The 26,741-nt window shown below is 48.5% G+C and overlaps 1 protein-coding gene and 1 pseudogene across 2 annotated transcripts in view; one reads left to right on the top strand and one right to left on the bottom strand.

The window, feature by feature from the left end:
* The window catches only part of SNX29 (sorting nexin 29), a 596,058-nt gene that overhangs the window by 104,269 nt on the left and 465,048 nt on the right, over nt 1-26,741 (top strand). The window lies entirely within an intron of this gene.
* Nucleotides 2,757-17,595, bottom strand: LOC135269119 (putative uncharacterized protein FLJ32790; annotated as a pseudogene).

The raw sequence follows: 26,741 nt of genomic DNA, 5'->3' as shown, positions 1-26,741 counted from the left end.
TTTTGTATTTTTAGTAGAGATGGGGTTTTGCTACATTGACAAGCCTGGTCTCAAAGTCCTGACCTCAGGTGATCTGCCCACCTCGGCCTCCCAAAGTGCTGGGATTATAGGTGTAAGCCACTGTGCCCGGCCCCCGCCTTTCTTCTCTAATAAAATGTGTCTGTTTATTATTCTAATGCTGACAGTAATGGTCTATCAAAATAGAAGCTAGTAAAAGTAACAGTATATTCTGGCAGAACTTACTGTATGCCTTGTATTGTGCTGAAGTATTTTTAGTTATGTTTCCTCATTGAATCCCCCAGCAGACTTCTGAGCTGTAGATTATATTATTCTCTCTTTTTTGTATAAGAAAACTGAGGCTTAGAAAGATAAGTCCCTGCCCAAGGCCTCACAGCTAGCTGAACACATAGTTACTGAGCACCTACTGTGTGCCAGGCATGGTGCTTAGCTATAGTAAGTGGTGAATCTGGCAATGGACCCAGGTGTTCTTACTCTGAAGCCTATTCTCTTGCCAATTATTTATTTATTTGTTTGTTTGTTTATCATTATTTTTTATTTTTTCATCTTTTTTGTTTTATTTTTATTTTTTATTTTTTTATTTTTTTGAGATGAAGTCTCACTCCGTTACTCAGATTTGAGTGCAGTGGCACCATCTTGGCTCACTACAACCTCTGCCTCCTGGGGTTCAAGTGATTCTCCTGCCTCAGCCTCCTGAGTAGCCGGGACTACAGGCATATGCCACCATGCCCAGCTAATTTTTGTATTTTTAATAGATACAGGGTTTCACCGTGTTGGTCAGGATGGTCTCGATCTTTTGACCTCGTGATCTGCCTGCCTTGGCCTCCCAAAGTGCTGGGATTACAGGCGTGAGCCACTGCGCCCAGCTGAATCCTTCTTTTTTTTTGAGATGGAGTCTTGCTCTGTCACCCAGGCTGGAGTGCAGCAGCGTGATCTCAGCTCATTGCAACCTCCGCCTCCTGGGTTCAAGCAATTCTCCTGCCTCAGCCTCCTGAATAGCTAGGATTACAGGCACCCGCCACCACGCCCGGCTAATTTTTGTATTTTTAGTAGAAATGGGGTTTCACCATGTTGGTTAGGCTAGTCCCGAACTCCTGACCTTGTGATCTGCCCTCCTCGGCCTCCCAAAGTGCTGGGATTTCAGGCATGAGCCACCGTGCCTGGCCCACTCTTGGCAATTGTAAGTTACCTAAGGAGACATGTTCCACTGTCACCTAGCCAGGGCAAGCGGCAGTGGACTAGTCATGTGTGGGCATCCAGGTCTGAGAGCCTTAAACTTATCATTATTATTTTGGAGACCGGGTTTCTGTTGCCCTGGTTGGAATGCAGTGGTGCATTCCTGGCTCACTGCAGCCTTGAACTCCTGGGCTTAAGTGATCCTCCTGCCTCAGCTTCCCAAGGAGCTGGGACTGTAGGCACATGCCACCCCACCTGGCTGTTTTTTAATGCTTATTTTGTAGAGATGGGGTCTTGCTATGTTGCTAAGCCTGGTCTTGAACTCCTGGGTTCAAGTGATCCTCCTGCCTCAACCTCTGAAAGTGCTGGGGTTACAGACGTGAGCCACTATGTCTGGCCAAACACCAAATTTTATAGTGAAGAAAATGTTGTTTTCTTTTTACCAGTTTTATTTAACTATTGTCATTTTTAAAAACTTAATTTGTGGCAACAATGCTTCAACAAAATTTTGGTTTAAATAGTCCTGTGGGTCCCAATCTGGGGAACCAGGATGGTACAAATGGGTGATGAGGGTGAGAGAGTAACATTGTGAATCGGAGTAATTGAGACTGACACGGATGCAGAGCGGCTGCATCTTTCTGGAATAGCACGTCTCTGCCTTTAGCTGCGATGCTTCAGCTCTGTTATTGGCAGGCTTTAATAATAAGCAGGGTGACTATGATAATACTTAAGACTGCTAGGCAAATGTGGTTCATGGGCGTGGAATGAGAGTTCTTGGGGGTAAGTAATGATGACAGGGCCAGGCATAGTGTTCATTTCTGTAATCTTAGTGCTTTGGGAGGCTGAGGCTGGAGGATTGCTTGAACCCAGGAGTTTGAGACCAGTGTGGGCAATATAGCAAGACCATGTCTCTACAATAAATAAAAATTGGCTGGGTGCTGGTGGCTCATGCCTGTAATCCCAGCACTTTGGGAGGCTGAGGTGAGTGAATCACCTGAGGTCAAGAGTTCGAGACCAACCTGAGCAACATAGTTAAACCTGTCTTTACTAAAAATATAAAAAAATTAGCTGGGCATGGTAGTGAGTGTCTGTAGTCCCAGCTACTCAGGAGGCTGAGGCAGGAGAATCGTTTGAATCCTGGAGGTGGAGGTTGCTGTGAGCTGAGATCGTGCCAGTGCACTCCAGCCTGGGCAACAGAGAGAGGCTCTGTCTCAAAATAAATAAATAAATGAAATAAAAATTAGCTGGTCCTGGTGGCATATGCCTGTGGTCCCAGCTGCTTGGGAGAATGAAGCAGGAGAATTGCTTGAGCCCAGGAGTTTGAGGCTGCAATGAGCTGTGATCATGACACTGCACCACAGCCTGGGCAACAGAGCAAGACTCCCTCTTAAACAGTTATGGTAATGATTCGTCCTTATTAGATTGTGAAGCAGCCGACATTATGCCAGATGCCTCTCTGAAGTTATCCTGGGCTTTATAGTAACCAAGAAGGTACTGGCATTACTGGTCCATTGTACAGATGGGAAAGTCACTGAGTCAGAGGGCAACTACAGTGCTCACAGTCACACAGCAACACTTCTGGGGCTGCAGCTTTGATATCCAGCTGTGTACTCTTTCCCTCTTCTTCCTGGTTGACGTGGCTGGGAACCAGCAGTTTTTTGTCTCCGATAGGTTAACCTGGCAACCTGGTTCCTGCTGGTAGAGCTGCCACCGCCTCTGCAGTGTGCTTTTGGAGGAGGAGCTGTTAGGCCGTGGGCTTTCATGGACAGACCCCGTGCAGGGGCCATGGTCCTTTGGGGGCTATGAGCATTGCCCTGTCTTGTTCCGGCTTTGCTTGCGTCTCTGGCCTGTGTGACTGGGAAGGGTGGGTGCTCTCCACACAGGTCCTGCCATGGGTGTCTGAGGCTGCAGGGCACTAGCTCAGTCTCTGCAGCAGGCCTCACGGTGTCACTGTTTGGCCAGCCAGAAAGCTAGAGAGAGACAGGAGAGGCAGAAACAGATCTGATCAGCTGATCCAGCACCTGCAGGAGACTGCAGCAGGACTGGCTCTGTGGGGTCAGAGCAGGGGCGGGTGTTGGGTAGGTGTTTCCATGTCACTGGGGGAGGTGCCACGTTGCCAGGTGTCCCTTCTAAGCTGTGCAGGGTGCTTTTAGGACATGGGTGCTGACTTGAGCTGTTTGACAGACATAGACTCTGTTCCCACTTGTTCTTATACTTAGAAAGGATTTTAGCTGTCTCTCCCCAGCCCTCATTTATATGGGAAGGCTTGTCTTGGGGAGCTTAAGGACATTGTGGTCATGCAGTATGAAAGTGGCAGAGGAATGGCAGTTCGAGAGTTGACGGGAGTGCTTAAGCAATTTCTTTCTTTCTTTTTATTCTCTTTTCTTCTGTTCTTTCTTTGACCTTTTGCTAGATCCCTTCTTCAGTTCAAACTGTATTTATGGCCAGGGAAGTAGCTCATTGCCTGTAATCCCAGCACTTTGGGAGGCTGAGGCAGGAGGATTGCCTGAATCCAGGAGTTCAAGACCAGCCTGGGCAACATAATGAGACCCTTCCTCTACAAAAAATTTTTTAAAAATTGATCGGGTGCAGTGGCTCATGCCTGTAATCCCAGCACTTTGGGAACCTGAGGTGGGAAGATTACTTGAGGTCAGGAGTTTGAGACCAGCTTGGCCAACATGGTGAAACCCCATCTCTACTAACAGTACAAAAATTAGCTGGGCATAGTGGTGGGCACCCGTGGTCCCAGCTACTCTGGGACTTGAACCTGGGAGGTGGAGGCTGCAGTGAGCCAAGATTGCACCACTGCATTACAGCCTGGGAGACAGAGTGAGACCTGGTCTCAAAAAAAGAAAAAAAAATAATTAAAGAATTAATATGTGTGGTGGGGCATCTGGCATCTGCCTGTAGTCCCAGCTACTTGGGAGGCTGAGGTGGGAGGATTGCTCCAACCTAGAAGGTCGAGGCTTTAATGAGTTATGATTACCCCCCTGTACTCCAGCCTGGGTGACAGAGCAAGACTGTCTTAAAAACAAACAGACAAACCCAAATGGAAAAAAACCCTGCAACTATGTCTGCCCAGTGCTCATAGTATAATATGATCGCCATGCTGCTACTCTTTGCTTGTATGTTGATGAACAAGAAGCAAAGGTCCTGCCCTCAGAAGCTGTCAGACCCGTGGTAAGGACAAGTAGCAAGCATTAGAAAGGCAAAGCATGGGTCAGGCACTGTGATTCACACCTGTAATCCCAGCACTTTGGGAGGTTGAGGCGGGCAGATCACCTAAGGTCAGGAGTTCGAGACTAGCCTGGCTAACATGGTAAAACCCCGTTTCTACTAAAAATACAAAAAAGTGGGCGGGTGTGGTGGTGCATGCCTGTCATCTCAGCTACGTGGGTGGCTGAGGCAGGAGAGTCACTTGAACCTGGGAGGCGGAGGTTGTGGTGAGCCGAGATCATGCCTTTGCACTCCAGCTTGGACAACAAGAGCAAAACTTCGTCTCAAAAAAACAAAATCAATAAAGGCAAAGCATGTGCCCTATTTGAAGCCATTTAGTCAGGAAAGGGCTCTCTCAGATGACAGTGGGGTTGAAGTCTCAGGATGAGGGGCTTGGCCCGTTTTGGTGGCAGGTGGTACTGCTGGCATTGTGCTGCCAGAGGTGATCAGGACAGTGAGTTGGAGGATGCTGGAGAGGGTGGTCCGTTTAGATTTTATCCCACGTGCAGAGGGAAGCCAGTGGAGGGCTTGAAGCAGGGGTGATAGGATTTTTTCACTTTCCTTTGCAAAGAGCAGGCTCTGAAGCCTGCCTGCCACGCGGAACACATTCAGCAGTGCATTCCTTCCATTCTTCTCTGCTCCTTCCCTTGGCCCTCCCTTGCACAGGCAATGCTGAGGGCTCCCCTGTGCCTCTGGGGTGGGGAGTCCTGAGTTGTCTTGGCGTCCACACTCTCAGGCTGCTGACAGGGCCGTCACTGCCCTAAGCACAGTGTTCTAACACCCATGAATCATAGGGCTGTGCTAGGCGCAGCAGGAGAGACGCACCCCAGAGGGGAGTGGGAATGGGGGTCGGGGGTTGGAGGGTCGGGGGTGGGGAGAGTCAGAGTCCTTGCTTCCAGCCTCAGCTCCAGGGCTTCCTAACTAGATTTCTCTTTCTTTTTTCCTTTGAGACTCTCTGGGTTCCGTATCCTCATTTATGAAATAGGGACGTTCTCACTGTCATCTCAGGGCTATTCTGAGGACCAAATGCACTAACTTAGGAAGGCATTCGACTTGAGTGTGGAACCAGGCATCTTTGTGATTGGAGCCTTCTCAAATATCTGGAAGCTTTTACAGCAGTGAGCAGTGGTTCTCTAGTTCTTCAGGGTTAGGACTTTGCCCAGGAAAATGGAGAACTGGGCTGGGAATATAGGCCCGTGGAAGGGAATCAGTGTAAATACCCAGTGCCACCTCATGTGGTTATTGATGTGTCAGGTGGTGGTTTCTGAAGTCGCATCTGGAGACCCCCTTGGAGAGCAGTTTTTAAGCCCATTTGGTTGCTCCCCAAAGGTTCAAGCGCCAGATCCAAACCCTAGTCCTGCTGTTTAGGCTTTGAATTCTAGAACCCTTCCGGTCTCTCATTTCCATCCTGGTTTCTCTCTGGTCGGCCTCCGCCAGTCTTCACATATCAAATCCATCTGTAAGTTCATTCCTATTTTGGGGGCAATTTCAGATTTTCCTTCAAAGAGTGCCTGGAAGGCCGGGTACAGAGGCTCGTACCTTTAATCCCAGCACTGTGGGAGGCCCAAGCAGGCAGATCAGTCACCTGAGGTCAGGAGTTCAAGACCAACCTGACCAACACGGTGAAGCCCTGTCTCTACTAAAAATGTAAAAATTAGCCGGGTGTGGTGGTGCATGCCTGTAATCCCAGCTACTTGGGACGCTGAGTCAGGAGAATTGCTTGAGCACAGGAGGCAGAGGTTGCAGTGAGCTGAGATCACATCACTGCAATCCAACCTGGTCGACAGAGGGAGACTTAGTCTCAAAAAAAAGTTCCTGGAAAAGAATAATACCTCCTTATTCATTTTACCTACCATCTATATGTCTATAGTCTTAGACATAACCACAGAACAAGCAGAATAATTAAAACTACATAAGGCCTTAAAATATATCCACAGCATGTATCATTTCCACATTCATTCAATATATAGATAATGCTTAATCTTCACAGCATCCATGCAAAATAGGAGTGCTAGACTTGTTTTGTAGTTGAAGAAACTGAGAAGCTTTGCTGAAGGTCATACTGCTAGTGCGTGGTGGAGGCAGGGTTCACACCCCATCTCCCTCATTGCTGTTCCTCAAGACCCACAAGCTTGTGTAATGCCTCGCCTTCAGAGAAAAGCACTCAGATCTCTTAGGATGTCCCCTTTGCTATGGACTGAATGTTTGTGTGCCCCTAAAATTCCTAGGTTGAAATCCTAACCCCCAGTGTGATGGAGTTAGAAGGTGGGCCTTTGGGAGCTGATTAGATCATAGGGTGGAGCCCTCATGAGCGGGATTGGTGCACTTATAAAAGGGACCCCAGAGGTCGGGTACGGTGGCTCATGCCTGCAATCCTAGCACTTTGAGAGGCTGAGGCAGGAGGATTGCTTGATCCCAGAGTTCAAGCCCAGCCTTGAGTAGCACAGAGAGACAGAGAGACCCTGTCTCTATACACACACACAAATTAGACTTGGTGGCACATGCCTGTAGTCCCAGTATGTCTGTAGTCCCAGTATGTCTGTAGTCCCAGCTGCTCGGGAGGCTGAGGTGAGCCCAGGAGATTGAGGTTGCAGTGAGCCAAGATCATGCCACTGCACTCTAGCCTGGGCAGCAGAGTAAGATCCTGTCTCAAAAAAAAAAAAAAGAGGAGTGGCCCAGAGACCTTGTTTGCCCTTTCTGCCATGTGACAATGATGCAGCGAGAAGGTACCATCAGTGAACTGGGAAGAGGACCCTCAACATACCCCAACTCTGTCGGGGCCTTGATCTCAGACTTCTAGCTGCCAGAACTGTGGGAAAGCAGTCCCTGTTGTTCACAGTCCATCTGGTCTGTGGTGTTTTGTTATTGCAGCCTCTGTGGGCGGAGGTGCTCCTGCAAGAGGCTCTCCTTCCCTGGCTGTTCATCTAGAAGAGCCCAGCACAGGGACCCTCATCCCATCACCCCACCTGCTTCTTCCCTGGCTGCTGACTTCAGGTTTCAGAGCTCCCTGTAACCTCACTCTCCTCTTTAATTTCTTTTCTTTCTTTTTCTTTTTTTGAGACAGTTTCACTCTTGTTGCCCAGGCTGGAGTGCAGTGGTACCATCTGGGCTCACTGCAACCTCCACCTTCTGGATTCAAGCGATTCTACTGCCTCAGCCTCCTGAGTAGCTAGGACTACAGGCATGTGCTGCCACGCCTGGCTCATTTTGTATTTTTAGTAGAGATGGGGTTTCTCCATGTTGGGCAGGATGGTCTTGAACTCCCGACCTCAGGTGATCTGCCCACCTTGGCCTCCCAAAGTGCCGGGATTACAGATGTGAGCCACTCTGTCTGGCCTCTTTAATTTCTTTCCTGCAGCTCCCACTGGGATACAGGCTTCCTGAGTACATGCACTTTGTCTGCTAGTTCATTGCCATTTTCCTGATGGCTCCAATCCTGCCTGACAAGTAGTTGTTTAAGAAACATTTAAAGAAGGAAGGAAGGAAGGAAAGAAGGGATGGAGGGAAGGAGGAACATTTTAGTTCTAACAGGCATGGAAAGTTAAGAGACCATTCTGCAGGAATGAATTGAAACCAAGTCTCTGAAGGCAGGCTCCAGTCAGTTGTAATCACCATTGTGTCTCTATCTTTGGATGCAGTAAAGGCCTGGTAATATGACTTGCTCAAGGGAGTGGATTTTCACCTTTTTTCCCCTGTTGTGTCAGGGAGAAGTAGCTGGTTGTAGTGGAATGATGTGTTACAAACTGTTTGCTTTCAGTGAATGGGAACAGTTGGTTTTTATCCTGGCTCTGAGAGTAGTAGGTCCCTTGACCTCTCTGTACCTCAGTTTCCCAAGCTTTGAAGTGGAGGAGGCTGCCCTCAAGGATTGTCTGCAGTGCTGACCATCTGTTCTGGGAAGGGAGCCAGGACACCCACATTCTTATTTGCAGTGATTAAAGAGCTGCGTTGCTGAAGTTTCTAATGGCTTGTCTGACCTTGTTAGTTTCTTTGATATCAAAGACAGTTGTCTTTCTTTCCCCCCTGCCTACTGTCTCCTTTGCAAATGTGGTGACAGTTCAGATGACTTTGAATGACCTTTGGCTAGGCAAGCCAGTATCAGTAAGCACATTGGCTTGGACATTTGGCCCATTACTTTTTATACCCGAGGCCAGGTGTTGGCCTACGTGGGAAGCGTGACTGGGCTGGAAAGAGGCAGAGTGGTATTTGTGTGAGTGCCCAGACCCCTGTGGACTGTTTTGCTAAGATGCTGTCTTACGAAGTTTGTAGAGGTGAATCAACAGCCTTCTTTGTGAAAGGCAAATGTCACCTTCAGGTTTTAATTCTGAGTGACCAGCAGCCCTTACACTGTCACTGCCAAGCTTACATCATCAGAGCCACTAGAATGTTACATGTGTAAATCCTTTCTGCACTTTGTGCATCTTTTAGTTTCATAGCGTCCTGATGTCAGTGATCACAGATGAACTGAGTTGAGAGGCAGTATGTTGGGTTAGAAAGAAGAGTGGAGTCAGGCAGAGCACAGCACTGATGTTCAAGAGCTGTGTGGCTGCGCGAAGTGGCTCATGCCTGTAATCCCAGCACTGTGGGAGGGCAAGGCAGGAGAATTGCTTGAGGCCAGGAGTTTAAAACCAGCCTGGGCAACATTTGAGACCCCTCTCTTTACCAAAGATGGAAAAAAAGCCAGACATGGTGGCATGTGCCTGTAGTCCCAGCTACTTGGGAGGCTGAGGCAGAAGGATCGCTTGAACCCAGGAGTTGTAGGTTGCAGTGAGCCTTGATTGCATCACTGCACTCCAGCCTGGGTAACAGAGTGAGACTGTGTCTTAAAAAAAAAAAAAAGATCTGTGTGACCCAAGGCAAATGCTCTAACTTCTCTGAACTCATTTTTCCAGTCCTTGAAATGGTGGTAATATTATCTCCTTCGTGGATTCCTGGGAATTATATGAAGCATCTTGCACAGAGCCTAGAATATTTTGGAACTGGGAACCTCATTGGAGGCTCATAGATAGTTTTAGAGATTTCAGACACCTCTTTCGATTGTGTGCAAAACTGTGCTTGTGTGTTTGTGCACATACGTGGATTTTCCTGGGGAGAAGTTGCTTTCCTTTCACGACCCTCCTTCAGAGTGTTCCAGGCTTTAGAAAAACGTAAGAAACACGAAACACTTTAGGTAGTTAGTAGGTGGTAATTGCACGCAGTGTCTGGGCAACACTGGCAATTGTATATCATTATTTTTGTTTTTACTGTTCTGCTTGCTGATGTTAAACCAGCTAGACTGTCTGTGTTCTTATGCACATTCCTACATGTATTAGCAGTGGGAACTTGGGCAAGTTATTTAACTGTGCCTCAGCATTCTCATCTATAAAATGGGGCTGTCATAGCACGCATGTGATACAGTTGTGAGGATTAAATGAAGTGGCAGATGGAAAATACTCAGAAGATACACTATGTAAATTACCACTTGAGCTATGGAAGGGTGTTACATGATATGTAAATTATACCTTGATGAGAAAAATTGGAAAAAAATATCCAAAAGAGTACCTGGCATCTTAAAGACTGAGTAACTGGTAGGTTCTTATTAGCACCCTCAAAGTACATTGCTGGCAAGTCTTCCTGAAAGTAACATCTGGGCCTTGTTACTGAACTGCCAGTAGGTTGACCTGATTCCCCATCTTGATGAAACCATCCCTACTGCAGAGGCTCTCAAGTTCCCTTTGCCTGATATCTACCCCTCAGGCCTCCCCCTGGTTAAGAGGACATAAACCAAGCTGCTCTCTCTGTGAGGCCTGAAGATTGGAAGTGATCAGACAGGATGGTGGTTCTCAGCTGGGGGTGATTGCAACCCCCAGGGGACATTTGGCCATGTCTGGAACATATTTGGTTGCCACTGCTGGGATGAGGGTCCTCCTGGCATCTGGTGATTAGAGCCCAGGGATGCTGCTGAATGTCCTGTAGTACACAGGACAGCTCCTCCCAATGGAGCATTATCCAGTCCCAAATGGCAGTACTGCTCATGTGAGAAACCCCGAGACAGAAGGAAGAAGCAGGACTGTTTTCCAGGAACCATATTTTGTCTTAGGCTTTTATTTATTTTTTTAACCTCTTGCCTCCTGCATGGGTCAAGGAATGAAACTTAGGAAAAAATGAACCTAAAGAAAAAGACAGTTGGGCACAGTGGGTCACACCTATAATCCCTGCACTTTGGGAGGCTGAGGCCGCAGGATCATGTGGTCGGGAGTTCGAGACCAGTCTGACCAACTAAAAATACAAAAAATTAGCCGGGCGTGATGGTGGGTGCCTGGAATCCCAGCTACTCAGGAGGCTGAGGCAGGAGAATCGCTTGAACCTGGGAGGTGGAGGTTGCAATGAACTGAGATTGTGCCATTGCACTCCAGCCTGGGCGACAGAGACTCCATCTCAAAAAAAAAAAAAAGGAAGAAAATGACAGATCCCAGGGAGCATCTGTTTGTGTTTGTGTGCATTTGGGAGCACTTTTTTGCCATCAGTCCTGCAATGAAGATGATGATTTAGGAAAGCTGTAGATGCATAAGGATACACACCTGTGGAATGTACCAGACTAAGTGATCCTGACTCGGTAGCTGTAGAAGTACCGTCACAGTGGGCGTGTGCAGCTCACTGGCACTACCTTACTAGAACTTAATGAAAATTCATTCAGTTGATATTTTCTGGTGTTTACAGCAGCCTTATGTCCAATTCACCTTCTTTTTAACAACAAAGTTTCTACTCTTGAGTTAATTTCATTTGAATATATGGTTTTTTGGGAGCTAGAGGTTGCAAGAAAGCAGTTCAGGCTTTATTCCTGCCAATTGCAGGAAGAGCTGCACTGGAGCCACCAGGGGGCGCCCTGGTCTTTTCTCTGCCACTTTCCTTCTGCAGCTACGGGTGGTGGTTATCTGAATTTTTGATATCCAGCGTGGTACCCCTTTCAGTGGTGAGGTTGCAGGTGGTGGTGGTGGTGGTGAGAGCAATGGTCTTTTCTAGTTGAAAAACATCAAACATGCGTGCAGCTTTCTGTTCGCCATAGTATGTCATAGTCATGCATTGCCAGTCACTTTGTGGTCCTGTTCTAAAAGGGAATTTGTAGCTCATCAGAAAACATTTCCCGTGTGTCATTGGTTTTCGTGAGATATAATTGATTAGCTGTGAGTATTCAGCTTTTGAATCCTAATTGTTGCCTTCTCACCCCTTTTTCGGGGCTGGGGAGTGAAGGTGGTAGAGTGAGGTGAGCCCAGATCATCCATCCAGCCTACTTGTTTCTTAGTGATTTGTTACAGCTTTTGATCGTGAGCCAGGGCAGAGAGGGCAAGAAAAACATCCTCACTTGTCAGTAGGCTGTGTTGAGTGAGTCCTTTTTTTCCTCTCTGCTGTTATTGGAAGAGATTCTCAATACTAGTGAGGCATTCTGGCTCATCTCCTAGCAACACAATTCCAAACATTCGGCAGCTCCAGAAATGAAGTGAGGAGTGCTGTAGTAACATCAGACAGAGAGGCGAGGCCCCGCAGCCAGCCACTTGCTTGGCCAAGGGCTCGCTGGTAACATTTTAGGACGAGATGGTGTAGCGGGGGCTGTTACATCAGCTGCAGTCTGAGCCCCCTGCCCCTTAACCTCCAGGAGCGAATCTAGGTGGCGTGGCCAACACAGATGTGTCACGCTGACAATCTTTCTTTAAAGGGGAAACTTCCCACTGAATTTTGTGTACTGGTCCTTCAGTGACTGTCTTAGTGTCTTAGTAATTGGAAGGTTCCAGATGGCATTTAGACATGCCTCACTTCTTTATCATCTGTTTATTCATTCCCCAAACACTTCCCAAGCATCTCTCATGTGCTGGGCACAGTTCTAGGTGCTGAGGAGCCAGAGGTGGGGATCCATCTCAGCCATGCACAAGCTCTGTGCCGCATGTTGAAATCTCCCCATCATTAAAATGCACATTCTAAGAGTGCCAGTAGCATGGGCTGTTGTGAGGACTAAATGAGTTCATACATAGAAAGTGCTTTGACAGTGTGCTCAGTACTCAGTAGCTGTTAGCTCTTCTCACATGGACCCTGCCCACAGAGTGTTCTAGTGGAGGTAACGATGGTAATAAAACAAAGAAATGACGAATGATTGGATGGGGAAAAACGGGAGGCCACTGGGTCACGTGGGAGTGAGATATTCATTGTTGTCTGTGTGCACTGAATGACCCCACCCACTCAGTCCACCCAAGGGAATGAGTTCCCGTGAAGTGGGAAATTCCTAATAGAAATTTTAGGTTATGTAATACAGCTCCCAGCTCCTCACCTGGAAAAAGCCCCACTTCTGGGTCTTTTTCATTTCAGACTGAAATGAAGTGTCCCCAGTTGTGACACTGTCTGAGGACAGTGCCGGTCACTCATAGAGACCCTGGATTCCTTGCTGCCAGGAGGGGAAGGAGGAGCTGATGACAGCAGGATGAATGTAGCAAGGATAGGGTGGCTGAGGTGCAGAGGGCGACTGGAGGGAAGGGTTAAGGACTGGGTGCAGGGGAGGTCAGGAGGTCTTGCAGAGATGGGGATGCTGGGCCAGGAGGGGGCCTCCCTGTGGTGTGCAAAGGATGCTAACAGGGATCTCCCGGGCTGCACCTCTGGTTCTCCCACTAAGCGCTGCAGGACGTCCAGATGGGCTTGAGGGGCTCTTGTTGCCATTATGAAGCCCTTGAGGAAGCAGTGTTGATGTTGCTGCTGAGTACTGAGTCTGTCCTGGTCACCCATTAACTCACGCATGTCTGCAATCCTGTGAGAGCTCACAGTGATGTCCACTTCACAAGAGGAGATGGGAGTGCTTGGGGTAAAGAAACTTAGCCAGCACCACACAGCCAGTGGCTGATAGAGCTGGGCAGCACAGCTAGGCTCTTAGCCTGGGTAGAATGTGTTTTAGCTTCACCTGGAGACCCTGCATCAACCCACAGGGCATTTGGAAGGGGCCGTATTTCATGCTGACTTCCTGAATCTGGCTGGTTGTTCCCCGGGTCGCCACGTTCTCCCTTGCCTGTGGTGAATGATCCAGGCTGCAGCGAGCTCACGAGGTCTCAGTATCATTTCTATGCTCTTGCTTTGGGCCACATGTGATTTTTTTGGTTTCCTTTTCAGCATTTGATCATGTTATTTGAGGTTTGCTACATTCCTGCTGACCTCCCTAACAGCTCAGATTCTTTATTTATGTACAGACTTTCAGGAAGGGCTGTCCCTGAACTCTAAGCTAGGATCAACTTTTGGTCTGGAGGTTTCTAGCCGGCTGCCTCAGCTGGGCCAGGCAGCAGCTTATGTAACCGTTTGATGCAATTCAGAGCCGATCCAAAACGGGCCTCTCGCTCAGGGGATGAGACGCGGTCAGACTTGTTCAAAATGTCAGCTTTGTTTGAGATGTGCCCCTGGCAGAGCTGGGACAGCTCGGTTTGTGAAGTTGTAAGGTGGGGGTTGGGGGGAGGCAGTTAGGTTTGAGTTTATTGGGAAGGGGTAGCCTGGCTGGGCTGGGCAGGTCAGCCACGTCTGCTTTATTAAAGCGGGGGAACCACACTACCCTGGAGGAGAGCACCCCAGGCTCCTGCAGTCCCACATGAAAGACTCACGTCCTGGCCCTGCCCTTTACTTTGTCCGTTTCCTTATTTCCAAAAGGAGGTGAATAACACTCGCCATGTGCAGTGCCCGTCCACGCTGGGCCCAGAGGACATGCTCAGTATGGGGCAGGGGAGCTTACATTCTGGTTGCAGCCCAGCAGTTCCAACCCTTCCCCTGCCCCCTCCTTCAACTCCTTTTCCTCCTCCTCTTCTCCCTCCTGCCCTAGACCTTAAATATTAATGTTAAAAATTCGTATTTAAATTTTGGTTTTACACAGATGTATATTTACATGGAACAAAAGTCAAAAGATATGAATGGGACACCCTAAAGGATTTCCCTTCCACTCCCATGTCAGCTACCTTGCTTCCCTCCCAGGACTCTAAGCTTTGGAGTTCACCTTCTGGAAGAACATAGCTGCCCATTGAATAGGGGGTTGGGAGTACTGGAGCTCCCACTCGCAGTGGCCACCGTGTGCCCTTGGATTGGACGTTACATTGCATTTCAGCAGCACCAAGCTGCCTCCAGGTGTGTGTACACACTGTCAGTTTCATGCACACACGGTTCAGTTCATGCTCTTCCTGCTGCCGGGACACCCTCCCTCTCCTCTTTTTTTGCCTGGGTTGTGCTCATTCATCCTTTAGGATACGGCTAGGGCCGGGCGCAGTGGCTCATGCCTGTTATCCCAGCACTTTGTGAGGCCGAGGCGGTGGATCACAAGGTCAGGAGATTGAGACCATCCTCGCCAACATGGTGAAACCCCGTGTCTACTAAAAATAAAAAAAAAATTAACCTGGTGTGGTGGCACGTGCCTGTAGTCCCAGCTACTGAGGAGGCTGAGGTAGGAGAATCACTTGAACCTGGGAGGCAGAGTCTGCAGTGAGCTAAGATTGCCCCACTGTACTCCAGCTGGGACAAGAGAGCAAGACTCCGTCTCAAAAAACAAACAAAAAAAGACATAGCTTGGGTATTGCCTCCTCCAGACAGACAGACACATGAAGATCAAGAGGCTAGCTTTGTCATCAGTAAAGCTGGTTGGAAAACAGAGCTTTGAACCTGTGGGGAGGTGAGCTTAAAAAACTTTGTCCCTGAGTTAAACGTCGGAGGTAGAGACCCCCTGGGGTAGCTCCTGGCCACCCCTTGTGGGCGGATGAACAGGTGGGTGGGTCCTGAGAGAACCCACAGGAGCTGAGCGGAGGAAGAGCACCTCCTGCCTGGCTCAAATAGGCCACGTCACTCCCTGCCTCCTGGGAGCAGAGCGTGATGGACAGAGAGTGAGGGTGGGAATTGGGGGGTGGGGGTCTTTCTTCCTGTGAAAATGGGGAGTCAGAGAACTGGCGGTTCCCCTCCAGCTCAGAGCACTTCACAAGGAAAGAGACACTTAGCTTTCAGGCTGTGGTTAGATACATGATAGTGGCTGGGTGCCTTTGCTGAGGTTCTGTTTTCTGCAGAATGGGAGTCATAAGCCCTCTTTCACATGTTTGCTGTGAACATCGGCTGAAATAAAGTAGGTAGAGAGTGGTGTGTGAGTTTTCGGGGTGATCAGCTCAGCACTAAACCCAGGGCCCTTGGTTTCATTTTCTTGTACCGCCCTTCTCCCTGATTCTTCTCGAACCTCCCATGTCCTCTTCCCCCAAAGGAAGGAAGAGGCACTGTGGTTGTTGAATGTGTCGCTCGTAGAGGACTTGGGTGTGTGTGAGGAAGGGCCAGTGAGTAGGTGCCACATGGTTCCTGGGGAGTTAGGTGACAGCTGACAGCTTAGTATTTGGTGACTTAAACAGGGAGTCTCCAGGGACAGGAGCAGATGCAGCCTGTCTGATGGCGACTCTCCTCTTGCCTCTTGGTTCCCCGACAGCATTCTGCTGGCCTGGACTCCCGGTGATGGTGGAGTCCTGCCAGCCTCCAGAAGGAAGCCCAGTTCTGACCACGCCCTCTGCCCTTTTGTATTCAGACTCCCACCACCATTTGGAAGGACTTGCACCAAGCTGCTGTGCCCTTTTGATTCAGGGAGTGTGGATCCTTGGGCTGGGGGACGGAGCGGAGTGCCCATGTGTGCCTGTGTCCCTGGGGTGCTGGCTCTCCTCTCTCTTTGATGCAGTGCCCTCGTGACTGCCTGGCCCTGAGATGGAGCTGGACCTGACGACCCTTAATGCAAATCCATCTCCCTGGAGCGGCACCCTCCATGGTGGGCGCTAGGTGTGCTGAACCTGGGATACGTGGCGCTTGAGCCTGTCAGTGTGCAGGTGCCGTGCTCACTGCTGGACATGATTTCCCTTGTCTAGGCTTTGCAGCAACCCGGCAAGGCAGCTGCTCTTCTCACCCGTCTCACTCATGAGCAGAATCAAAGCTCAGTGATGCAGGAACTTGTCCAGCACAGGGAGTCCTTGGTGGGAGAGCATGGGACTTCACAGCCCACCTGGTAAACCGCATGCCCAGTAGTTTCTGGCTTTTCATCCTTCAGTCATTCTTTCACCAGATGTTCACTAAGGCCTGCTGGGTGCTCGCCACTGTGCTGGGCTCTAGGCAGGGTGTCTCCACTGTGGCACTGCCGACCTTTGGGTTGGATAATCCTTTGCTGTCCTGTGCATTGTAGGAGATTTTGTGGCATCTCTGGCCTCTACCCACTAGATGCTGGTGGCATCACCACCAGTTGTGACACTGTCTATGGACAGTGCCCAGCATCCTCCAGGGGGCCCGGGTGGGTAAAACTGCCCTTGGTTGAAATGCACTGCTCTAGGGATCTATAAGCAGAAGAGACATGGCAGGTGGGGCTCTGTCCTGTACGGCAAAGTAAAGCCAAACAAGAGGATGGACACAGCGTGCTGGAGGGGCTGCTGTGCCCCAGGTAAGGCTGTCTGCAGAGGCCTGTCTGACAAGATGACTTTTGAGTAGGGGCCTGAATGAAGTGAGGAAGGGATTGTGGGGATGTGGAGGGAAGAATGTGCTTGGCAGAAGGAATGGCCAGGGCAGAGGCCCTGGGTGGGGACGCTGGGTGTGGCTGGGGTAGGCAGAGATAAGGCAGAGAAGTCGGGGATGGGGTGGGTGGGGTGGCCCCAGCTTTCACCCTGAGTGAGTGGGGGTGCCGTGGGGGGCATTAGAGCAGAGGATGATGAGTAATGCAGGGAGACCTGTGCCTTAGACGGGTCATCTGGCCCCTGGGTGAACTGGGGGACAGCAGGGAGGGCAGCTGGCAGGTGGCAGTCACGGTCCAGGCAGTGGATGCTGGTCACCTGTAGGAGGGCCAGGGGACTTTCTGATTGGGAGGATGACCTTTGGGTACTCTCCACATTGAAACCATCAGTGCAACACCTGCCCACAGTGCAAACACCCAACTTTGGCCCAGCTCTTCTCAATTCCCAGGACAAGGAGTGCCCCTCCAGTCTTTCAGCTGTTACTTCATCGGTTGGACACTCTTCTACTGCCGCTTCGTGAATCGCACGTTTGAGACATGAGCAGTTTCCTGGTCGAATAGGTCGGGGTGTGCGTGCGCATCCTGAGCATCTTGCTGGGCTGAAGGGAGCAGCCCATTCTGTTCTCTCCTTTCTCAGGGCTCTGTGTTATTTTCTTTTTCAGCCAAGTGTTCTAATGTACCTTCATGGCCCCTTTTTTTTGCCTTGCAGAACCTTTAGCATCTCTCTCATTCTGTTCTTTCTCCTACTAAATGGTTGACCCTGAATTTTATTTATTTATTTTTATTTTTTCGAGACAGTATCACTCTGTTGCCTAGGCTGGAGTGCAATGGTGTGATCTTGGCTCACTGCAACCTCCGCCTCGCAGGTTCAAGTGATTCTTCTGCCTCAGCCTCCCGAGTAGCTGGGACTACAGACGTGCATCACCACACTTGGCTAATTTGTGTATTTTTAGTAGAGACGAGGTTTCACCGTGTTGGCCAGGCTGGTCTTAAACTCCTGACCTCAAGTGACCTGCCTGCCTTGGCCTCCCAAAGTGCTGGGATTACAGGCATGAACCACCGAACCCAGCCTGACCCCCATTTTAATCATTTTATATTGGCAGCTGTAGTTTTAGTCACAGCTGTCCCTTGGTAATAATGAAAAAGGAAAGTGTCTTCTTTATTTTTATTTTTTTATTATACTTTAAGTTCTGGGATACATGTGCAGAATGTGCAGGTTTGTTACATAGGTATACACATGCCATGGTGGTTTGCTGCACCCATCAACCGGCCATCTACATTTGGTATTTCTCTTAATGCTATCCCTCCCCTAAAACCCCCACCCCCAAACAGGCCCCAGTGTGTGACGTTCCCGTCCCTGCGTCCTTGTTATTCACCTCCCACTTATGAGTGAGAACATGTGGTATTTGGTTTTCTGTTCTTGTGTTAGTTTGCTGAGAATGATGGTTTCCAGCTTTATCCATGTCCCTGCAAAGGACATGAACTCCTCCTTTTTATGGCTGCATAGTATTCCATGGTGTATATGTGCCACATTTTCTTTTTCTTTTTCCTTTTTTTTGAGATGGAGTCTTGCTCTGTTGCCAGGCTGGAGTGCAGAGGCACCGTCTTGGCTTACTGCTGCCTCAGCCTCCTCAGTAACTGAGATTATATACAGGCACCCACCACTGCATCCAGCTAATTTTTGTATTTTTAGTAGAGATAGAGTTTCACCATCTTGGCCAGGATGATCTTGATCTCTTGACCTTGTGATCCACCTGCCTCAGCCTCCCACAGTGCTGGGATTACAGGTATGAGCCACCGCACCTGGCTGCCACATTTTCTTTATCTAGTCTATCACTGTTGGGCATTTGGATTGGTTCCAAGTCTTCGCTATTGTGAACAGTGCTGCAGTAAACATATGTGTGCATATGTCTTTATAGTAGAATGATTTATAATCCTTTGGGTATATACCCAGTAGTGGGATTGCTGGGTCAAATGGTATTTCTGGTTCTAGATCCTTGAGGAATCACCACACTGTCTTTCCTAATGGTTGGACTAATTTGCACTCCCACCAACAGTGTAAAAGCGTGTCTATTTCTCCACATCCTCTCTAGCTTCATTGTTTCCTGACTTTTTAATGATCGCCATTCTAACTGGCATGAGATGGTATCTTATTGTGGTTTTGATTTTCATTTCTGTAATGACCAGCGATGATGAGCTTTTTTTCATATATTTGTTGGCTGCATAAATGTCTTTTGAGAAGTATCTGTTCATATCCTTCACCCACTTTTTGATGGGGTTGTTTGTCAAAAGCTGGAAGCATTTCCTTTGAAAACCAGAACAAGAAAAGGGTGCCCTCTCTCACCACTCCTATTCAGTATAGTATTGGAAGTTCCGGTCAGGGCAATTAGGGAAGAGAAAGAAATAAAGAGTATTCAAATAGGAAGAGAGGAAGCCAAATTGTCTGTTTGCAGTTGACATGATTGTATATTTAGAAAACCCATCTTCTCAGCCCAAAATCTCCTTGCGCTGATAAGCAACTTCAGCAAAGTCTAAGGATACAAAATCAATGTGCAAAAATCACAAGCGTTTGTATATACCAATAACAGACAAACAGCGAAATTATGAGTGAACTCCCATTCACAATTGCTACAAAGAGAATAAAATTCTTAGGAATACGACTTACAAGGGATGTGAAGGACCTCTTCAAGGAGAACTACAGGCCACTGCTCAAGAAAATAAGAGAGGACACAAACAGATGGAAAAACATTCCATGCTCATGGATAGGAAGAATCAATATCATGAAAATGGCCATACTGCCCAAAGTAATTTACATTTACTTTCTTCATAGAATTAGAAAAAACTACTTTAAATTTCATATGGAACCCAAAAAGATCCCGTATAGCCAAGAAAATCCTAAGCAAAAAAAATAAAGCTGGAGTCATCACACTACCTGACTTCAAACTATACTACAAGGCTACAGTAACCAAAACAGCATGGTACTGGTACCAAAACAGATATCTAGACCAAGGGAACAGAACAGAGGCTTCAGAAATAATGCCACAGAAATAAAGCTACACATTTACAACCGTCTGATCTTTGACAAACCTGACAAAAACAAGCAATGGGGAAAGGATTCCCTATTTAATAAATGGTGTTGGGAAAACTAGCCAGCCATATGCAGAAAATTGAAACTGGACCACCTTCCTTACGCCTTATACAAAAATTAACTCAAGATGGATTAAAGACTTAACTGTAAGACCTAAAACCATAAAAACCCTAGAAGAAAACCTAGGCAATACCATTCAGGCCATAGGCATGGGAAAGACTTTGTGACTAAAACATTGAAAGCAATGGCAACAAAAGCCAAAATAGACAAATGGGTTCTAATTAAACTAAAGAGCTTCTGCACAGCAAAAGAAACTATCATCAGAGTGAACAGGCATCCTACAGAATGGGAGAAAATTTTTGCAGTCTATCCGTACGACAGAGGGCTAATATCCAGAATGTACAAGGAACTTAAATTTACAAGAAAAAAACAAGGACAATGTCTTCTTAATGTTTCCTTGTTTCCATTAGCATCCTTCTGTGATGTTTTTGTAATCATCAATTTATTCTTCATTCCTGGAGCCGTAACTGTGTGATTAAAACCCTTCTAGAATTTGCTGCTAAAAACGATGAACTACACTTGCAAAAGTGACCTATACACGCTTCAGTTTCCTGGAACTGGAAGCCCACATTCCAGATGAAGCAGCAAAAAAATCAGAGTTTGTTTCCTTGAAACAGTGGCTACCACTTGACCCCATACCATCTGGCAGTTGTGTGCCTTGTTTGAAAATCAAGGCATAGTTTGTTGCTTGTGGATACTGAGCTGCCAGGAGAATCTTCTCAAGGAAAATCAGACACAGAGATCACCCAGGCTATGGTTCTTTGAGGCCAGTGCTTTAAAAAAAACTTCTTGTGGCCAGGCGCTGTTGCTCACGCCTGTAATCTCAGCACTTTGGGAGGCTGAGGTGGGCAGATCACCTTAGGTCAGGAGTTCAATATCAGCCTGGCCAACAAGGTGAAACTCCCATCTCTACTGAAAATACAAAACTTAGCTGGGCATAGTAATGCATGCCTGTAATCTCAGCTACACAGAAGGCTGAGACAAGAGAATCACTGGAACCCAGGAGGTGGAGGCTGCAGGGAGCCAAGATCGCACCACTGTTATTCCAGCCTGGGCAACAGAGTGAGACTCTGTCTCAAAAAAAAAAAAAGAACCCCCCCCCAAAAAAAAAACAACTTCTTGCCACTGTTTCTTTGACCGTCAGTTCCCTGGAGGTGTGGGTTTCTCCAGGATTGTTCTGGGATTAGCTTTGGTTTGGGGCCATTATTTTCGTAAAGTGTAGTTGGAAGGTTCCTTAAATAGTGGGTGCACCCATCACTGTGAATACTGGAAACCTGTTATGTTTATCCATGCAGATCTTTGTTAAAAATACTTGGCAACCCTTGTCTTTATTGTTGCATATTGTATGCAGAGCTTTCTTTGCTTTCCAGAGGTAAGACCCAAAAGACAAATTGTACTGAGGAAAGCGAACTGGCAAGAATGCCAAAGGCTTGCCGTCTAGCACTGCGTCCGAATGTCTGCTGGGAATGGTGGTGGGATTGCAGGAGCTGGCTCCAAATGCAGATCCACTTGCGTTTTATTAGTGCTTCTTCCTGCTGGGTCCCTGCTCATCCTCTCAAGGGGGAGATAGAGGCTAACTTTGGAATCCAAGAAAGTCAGCCTCAGTCTTCAGAGCATGAGGCAACACAGTGAGCAGTTTCTTCATGGTGAGGGCCACAGTTACCCCAAAATGAGGCCAGACTGTGCTAAGAATCTGATTTCTAAAGTACATTTTGGGGAAAAAAAATCCACCCACAAATCTTTATTAAAGTGTGACTCTTATTAGTCTATATGAGATTTTTTTTCTTTTCTAAGTAGCACTGGTGACTCAAGTGGTGCATGTTAGTGATGGAGAAACTGAAAACACGAAGATAGTGCTGTCTGTGTTTCAGGGGACTCCTAGCCCTTCTCCCCTCCCTCCCAGAAGCCATCAGGCTCAGCAGTGCAGTGTGGTCCTGCTGCACAGATGAGCCACAGTCCTTGGAGTGGAGAGATTAGCTTGGAAAGAAGAGCTCTGCAAAGCTCTTTTTGTGTGGATATTAAGTTTGGTAAATGACTTGAGAAGTTGGGAGTGGAGGACTGCAACCATATTCACCAGTGAGCTCAGTGGTGGGCGTCCTGGCTGGCCCAGCTTGGGAGGAGATGAAAAATGATTGCTTTCTGGAGGAGTCTGTACTAATCCATCTTCATAAGCCTCAGCTGTGGCTCCTCTGGAAGGACAGAGCCAACATCTCCATCCGAGTAACTCGAGGGAGGAGGGAGAGAAGCTGAAGCAAGACTGTCACTGCTTAATAATTCGAGATGCTCTCACCAGGGACTCAGAGGCCTGGCTTCTGTGAGTTTCATCCGCTCACCCCCGGCCTGTGTGGGCTGAGGGATGGACTGAAAAGCTGCCTTCCTAGTGTGTCGATTGCTTTGCCAGGAATTGCATCAGTGGTGTGTCAGGTGGGCTCTTGTCTGATTTCTGTGACAGAGACCCCGAGCAACACTGGTTTAGACAAGGTAGAATTTTACTTCTTCCCACCTAACAGTTTGAGACCCAATCCCCTCTTCTTTGCTGGCGCCTTTACATTTCAGATGTTGCCCTTGTCCACGTGTCCATCCCATGCACATTTCTGCCAGAGGGGAGATACCACCCCTTCCTCTTCTGCTGCTGCTGCTGCTTGTTTTTCTATTTGAGACAGGGTCTTGCAGTCACCCAGGCTGGAATGCAGTGGCATGATGATAGCTTATGGCAGCATCCACCTCCCAGGCTCAATTGATCCTCCTGTGTCAGCCACCTTAATAGCTGGGACTACAGGCATGTGCCACCATGCCTGGCTAATTTTTCTATTTTTTGTAGAAACAAGGTCTCACTATGTTGCCTAGGCTGATCTATAACTCCTGGCTTAAGTGATCCTCCTGTCTCGGCCTCTCAAAGTGCTGGGAGTACAGGTGTGAGCCACCATGTCTGGCCCCTTTTATTTAAGGGCATACCCCCCACTTCCAGTATTGCTTCCTTTTTTTTTTTTTGAGACAGGGTCTGGCTCTGTCACCCAGGCTGCAGTGTAGTGGCATGATTTTGGCTCCCTGCAGCCTTGCACTCTTGGGCTCAAGCAATCTTCCCACCTTAGCCTCCCAAATAGCTGGGACTACAGGTGCATGTCACCATGCCCAGCTAATTTTGAATTTTTTTTGTAGACATGAGATCTCACTGTGTTGCCCAGGCTGGTTTAGAAGCCCTGGGTTAAAGCAATCCCCCATCCTTGGCCTCCCAGTGTGCTGTGGTGATAGGTGTGAGCCACTGCACATAGTCCACCATCACTTCCTATTAACCTCACCTTGGCTGGAATTAGTTAAATGGCCACAGCTGCAAAGCTGCACGCAAAGGCGGGAGATGTCTTTATTCTGAGTGGTCACCTGGCCAGCCAAGGAGCTTCAGTTACTACAGAAGAAGAAAATGGGTTCGGGACACCTGGCATCTGCTCCCGCTGGAAGACAACACTGGCCGATCTGACCATGGCACTGTGGGTTTCTCCTTCCTTCCTTCCTTCCTCCCTCCCTTCCTTCCTTCCTTCCTTCCTTCCTTGGTGCAGTGGCTCACACCTGTAATCGCAGCACTGTGGGAGGTGGAGGCAGGCAGATCACTGGAGTCCAGGAGTTCAAGACCAGCCTGGCCAACATGGTGAAACTCCATCTCTACTGAAAAATACAAAAATTAACCAGGTGTGGTGGTGGGTGTAGCGATTCTCCTACTCAGGGGGCTGAGGCAGGAGAATCACTTGAACCTGGGAAGAGGAGGTTGCAGTGAGCCAAGATCACACCACTGCACTCCGCCTGGGCAACAGAGTGAGACTCTGCCTCAAAAGAAAAAAAAAAGGAGTTGCTGGTCAAGTGAATAGAAGAGAATCGAGGTGACGAGTGGGCGGTGAGCACCATGGATGTGTTGTCTGCCCACCCTGTGCAGGCCTGGGCTTGTGCTGGAGTTTCAGTCTCAGACATCCTCCCCAGGCTCTGCAAGCAGGTGTTCTTCTACCCATCCATAGGAATTCTTCATTAGGAATGAAAACACTCTCTCACAGGAATTAACAATCTTGTTTTAAGTGATAGAATTAGGTACTGTTGAAGCTATGAAACAAATTCAGCTGTGAACATTTTTTTTTTAAGGCCAAAGATTGACGGTAATTGAATGAGACTTGGAAATGTATTAGGAATTGCTAGAAAAATAAGAAGGGGAAAGGTCCATGTTGAACCATAGATTTTCCATTTGATATCAATTGCTATTTGCTGTTCCAAGGAGGATAATTGTGCTCCCCGAGCTGAGATGCAGACGGGCCAGGCTCTTCTTGGACAATCTTTAGGGTAGGAGAAGCCCTCCTGCTGGTAGAGGAAGTTGACTTTTTACTAGCCTTGCTTAGCGTTCTTTGAGAAGCTCTGGTGGAGGTTAGGAAGGGCCAGGACTGAGGTGGGGGAGAATGTCACCTTGCTCTTGTGGCTGGAACACCACGTCTGATACACTCCTCATGGAAGTGCTGTGCCAGGCCATGGGGAGACTCCATGATGGTGAGTGGCTTCCATGAGAAAAGGACAACGGGGCTGGACTTGACCATGGGGGAACCAAGGCAGCAGGTGCACCCGAAGGAGTCTCGGCACCTGGAGGCTGGTTCTGGCTCCAGACTTTATCCTTTCCAGTGTTGGAGGTGCTGCATTTTCTCTTTTAGGAGAAGGGTAAGAAGCATCCAAGCTTGCTGGGTGTCTACCATGTCTGAGCACTGTGCTTGCGGGAACCTCCATAGCCTGTAGCTCTCTTAATGCTCACAACAACCCTGTGAGTTGAATGATCATATCCCTGTGCCCTGATGCCACAGCTAGCTATCAGGGAGGTTCAGTCCATTATATAGCGTTATGCTGGTGATGGCCTGAGCAAGGGTTTGAACCTAGGCTGACCCTGCCCCTGCTCCGTACACACCAAGCTATCTCTGTCCTAGTTTGTTTTCTGTTGCTTGTAACAGAGTACTTGAAACTGGGTAATTAATAAAGAAAAGGAGGCCGGGCACAGTGGCTCATGCCTGTAATCCCAGCACTTTGGGAGGCCAAGGCAGGTGGATCATTAGGTCAGGAGTTCAAGGCCAGCCTGGCCAAGATGGTGAAACCCTGTCTCTACTAAAAATACAAAAATTAGCTGGCCTAGTCTCGAACTTCTAGGCTCAAGTGATCCTCCCACCTTGGCTTCCTAAAATATTGGGATTACAGGTGTGAGCCAGAAAGTAGTGTTTTTCTGAGGGGGCCAAGGTCTTAATACAATGGCATGTTTGCAAGGACTCCTAGAAAGCCAGGGATGCTAAAGTGATCTGCTGCACGCCCCTGCACCCCAGCAGTATGGCGGTCCACCTGGACAGATGCATGCACACACCTGCACCCTTCCACCCTCCATCAGTCAGCTCACTTTCCTGTGGAACACTGCTGTGGCCTTGTTCTGTACTTTGGAGCAAACTCCACATTTCTGCTGTGGCCTGCAAAGCCTGCCTGATGTGACCACTGCTGCCCTTTGCCTTCCACACTCTATGCTTGTCACTTGCCAGCCTTTGAGCTGCTCCTCAGACTTGCCAAGTTCCTTCTTACCTCAGGGACTTGAGGCAGGCTCCTTTTCCCCTCCCTGCCCAGGATTCCATTTAGCAGACTTCCCTTTACATCTCAGCGACCACAGCTGGATCCCCGGCCCTCTCTCGCTGCAAGAAAGGCAAGTGCCTGCTTCCAGCTTCCAAGATGGCAGGCGGCCGAGGAGAATGGGCTGGGAGTGGCTTTGGGCATAGCCACCCAGAAGAGCATGTTTAGTTGAGTGTGATGGAGACGTCACCTAGACTGAGTGTGGGTAGCAGGAGGCCTGAGCGTTGTTTCAATGGTTTAGGAGGGCCTGAGTGAGAGTGAGAGATCTTCAGGAGGCTGTTGGGATAAAGTAAGATCATGGGAGTAGGGGGAGGTGAAATTTGAGAGTGTGTGGGGTTGCTCCCCTAGACCCATGTTGCCTGCTTCTCTGAAGATCTGAGATGGGGCATGTGGTGGGGGTCTAGGAAGCACTCACTGCATAGCAGTGAAATGCACACTCTTCATTCTGGAGCAGGGCTTCCACAGACACATCTACCCTGTGGTCACCATTCCCAGGGCTCTGCTGGCAGAGGATGCACACAGAGGTTGCACGCAGAGGTTAAAGTGCTTTGCAAAGCTCCAAAGCTGTATGACTCCTGAACACTGGAGGCCCATGGAGTTTACTACTGGGTGAAGCTGGGTCAACTGCTCAACTCTCCCTTTGCCTCCCTTTGTAGAAGACAGGGTGGGGGTGGGGGGGAAGGGGAGCCACAACTGCCAGTCTGTCCTGAGAGTGCTCAGTCATGAGCCAAGGTGCTTCCTTAAGGTTGGAGCTCTGCTCTGGAGGCAGCAGTCTGCTCCTGCCCCCACCTCCCCTCCCTCTTGAAGTTTGAATCGGAACAAAGGTAGTTTTTGGTGAGCAGGGAACTCAGAATTTGCTGGCTGCAGGGGACAGGGCAGCCTCTGGGCACCTCCAGTGTCATCTCTGTGTGGCTACTGAGGTCGAGATCCAGGATTGATTTAGTCCCGTCTATGTGTATTTATGAAGGTGCTGCCATCAGGCAACGTACTAGGCTGTATGTTTGAGGGCAATGCGGAGGGAATGGGCCGAATCCTTTCCACATGGGACTCGCTATTTAG

This window comes from Aotus nancymaae, unplaced genomic scaffold (assembly GCF_030222135.1).
Source record: "Aotus nancymaae isolate 86718 unplaced genomic scaffold, 86718_ANA_hifiasm-v0.15.2.pri h1tg000049l, whole genome shotgun sequence".
In the NCBI taxonomy this organism is placed as follows: Eukaryota; Metazoa; Chordata; class Mammalia; order Primates; family Aotidae; genus Aotus; species Aotus nancymaae.
This window is presented reverse-complemented; position numbering and strand designations above follow the sequence as displayed.